This window comes from Pinus tabuliformis, chromosome X (assembly GCF_031772625.1).
Source record: "Pinus tabuliformis cultivar Carrire ecotype Pingquan chromosome X, CPIR1, whole genome shotgun sequence".
Classification (NCBI taxonomy): Eukaryota; Viridiplantae; Streptophyta; class Pinopsida; order Pinales; family Pinaceae; genus Pinus; species Pinus tabuliformis.
In genome coordinates this window covers 439,743,603-439,746,410 of record NC_142308.1, presented here as the reverse complement: position 1 = coordinate 439,746,410, position 2,808 = coordinate 439,743,603, and the positions used below count along the sequence as shown (strand labels likewise).

The 2,808-nt window shown below is 35.0% G+C and overlaps 1 long non-coding RNA gene across 1 annotated transcript; it reads left to right on the top strand.

Moving 5' to 3' along the window:
• Nucleotides 1–909: 909 nt before the first annotated feature.
• On the top strand, nucleotides 910–1,919 carry LOC149140460 (uncharacterized). Its single transcript, XR_016265199.1, has 2 exons — nucleotides 910–1,411; nucleotides 1,524–1,919. It is a non-coding gene; the product is annotated as an uncharacterized LOC149140460 (long non-coding RNA).
• Nucleotides 1,920–2,808: the final 889 nt, after the last annotated feature.

Genomic DNA, 2,808 nt, shown 5'->3' with positions numbered 1-2,808 from the left:
ATTGGTAACTGGTATTGGAGCTAAAAAAATAAATAAATAAAACTTAAAGAGCAATTTAATTTTATGAGTGTTGAAGCGAAATGAAAACCATCAATTATATTAGAAATAAAAGAACATACCTAGCTCTCTCGCATAAAAATATTAATTGAATTTAACGGATGTCAAAAATCCCACCTTAAATTCATATTCAAATTCAAACGTGAACATTCCAAATTTGGACGGACGTGGATGTTAAGTACTTTGGATGAGAATTTCAAGAAAAGCATCTTACAGCTATTCAAATTCAAACGTGAACATTCCAAATTTGGACGGACGTGGATGTTAAGTGCTTTGATGAGAATTTCAAGAAAAGCATCTTACAGCTATTTCAACGGATCCGCTCCTTCAACGGAATTTTCTGTATTCGCGTTTTGGAAGTGTTTTCTGATGGCTGTGACTGTGTTGGTGCAACGTCAACGAATTTTGATGTGATGGCTGTTTTTATTACTTTTTTTGCTTCAGGATTATGTTTTTATTACTATTTCTGTTAGGATGACAGGGATTATGCTTTTTACTATTTCTGTTGTGAAAAAAGCTGGAGAATCTTTGTAAGAGATAATCCTAGTCGTCCGTTGCAAATAGAATTGGCATCAACATCTATGAGATAAGCAGCGCTGCAATCCCAATCATCAACATCTATGAGATAGCAGAGTGCGCGAGATAAAGGGTGCTGCTTATCAAACTGGTTATCTCAACGGTTCAAGTTCTTGATTGCTTTAATTCGATTTAATTTTTGGATTCATATTGGCATTGGATTGGGATTGTTGTGCTCCTCCTCCTCCTCTCAAAGTTTCTGCATTGTGTGGTCTAGTCTCGTGCGTCTGTATGTTTGGAGCTCCATGTGTTGTGTGTGTCTGTCTGTGTGGTGTGGTTGTAATCTCTGAGAGCTGGAGGCAGAGGCGTGGTTGTGTTTTCATAGAGGCAGAGGCAGAGGTAGGTAGCCTATCAATTACTGAATCAAGACAACTTTGCCCAGGGATGACAGTTAAATGAGGCATCCGAACTCTGCCCAAGCATCACAATTAACTGAGGCATCCGATCACAGTTAAATGAAGCATTCTGGTATAGATCACTCTGATTATGGGTTGTGGGCTGCAAATAAAATTAGGTGAAGGAGAGAGGAATCGATTTGATTTTAGACATTTAATTCGGTAACTTGATGTTCAGAGTTGTATGGTTTTTTAAATTAGATTTTCCGCATTCTTGGTGAGGCGGCAGTATAGATCCTTAGTTGCACAGAAATGGAGAGAAACAGGGCCTGCCAATATGGATCTGGGCGGCGGCCATCGTCAAATACTGGCCACTGGGAGCATTATTCTGGAGGAGAAATTCCTCAGAGCCTGCGGTTTCTTGGTTATCCTCTGCATCCATGGTGAGCGGTTTCTTGATTTTGTAATTTAGATCCTCTGAATCCATGTTTTTCGGTTTTTTAAATTAAATCTTGTGCATCCATGCTGAGGCGGTTTCATATTCATATTCCACAGGAATCCTATGTTGATCCCAGATTGCAGTCAGTGTGCATCGATGTGAGGCGGTTTCTTGGTTTCTTAAATTAAGTCCTCTGAATCCATGTTTCAATCCATGTTGCAGGGATGTATTTACAATGGAGAAAGGTAACCAGACTGATATGTATTTAGTTTATATTAGTATTCCTGAGTTATTCTTTGGTTTTGTTTGCCGATTGAATTAGAATTTTTAACCGGACCGGCCTAATGTTAATGTTTTTAAATCTTTATTCTTTGTTATTTCTCTCTGGATCTCATTAATCCCTTAAATCTACTATGTACTTTAATCTTTTTTCTCTCTTCTTAGTCCGCTGGCAATCCCATTAATTCCTTTTGATTTTTAGTTTTATTTTTATTTTCTGGCTCTGTTCTCGGTTGGCATTAATTCTGGCTCTGTTCTTTCTATGTAGTTTTCGATCTTTAACCCTGCTCTGTTTTTGATGAAGAGCCTGTTTGTTTCGTGAATTCCAATTGTAAGAATTTCGATGTGGATGGCTCTTGTTCATTTTGGGTTTTTCTGTTCTGTATGTTTTGATCTGAAGATCAGCGAGAAGAGATGCATGGATGAAAGAATTTTTAACCGGACTTCATTCCTTTCTCTCTCTTCTTAGCCGCTCTTTCTTTCTATGTAGTTTTCGATCATTAACCATGCTCTGTTCTTTCTATGTAGTTTTCTTTAGCCCAATTCCGGGTAGGTTTTTTTCATTGTGAATGTTAAAATAATTGAATTAAAGAAACCTCCATTACTTTACTTTGTAATAGATGTAGTTTGTATCCATCTTCTAAGCTCTGCTCTTTTCCACCTAATACTTTCACTTCACTTTTAGTTATGTTAATATATTTAACATTGTAATGATTTAGTTTTATGAGAGTGGTTTTTACTGATTTTTTTAGTTGGGCTTAATTTATTATTGTAATTTTATTGTTCCAATTTGTATTTCACTCCTTTCAGATTATTACATTTATTCATTGATTTGGTTTATCTCTGTGAAAGTTTGTGGATTCATTTAAATTGGCTTCTTACTTTTACATTTATATGTCTATGAGTTTTCTTTCTCAATTAAAAATATAGTTGACTTAACCTATGCCTCTCAGAATCAGTTTTGGATGGGCCCTCCAATTATATTTTTAAATTTTACAAATATATTTTTCATTTAGAAATATATTTTTTATTTATGTCTTATAAGATATGGTACATTTGAATTTTTAGATTATTGTATTTCTCTAAATGAATTTCAGTTATATTTTTATATTTTACTAATAT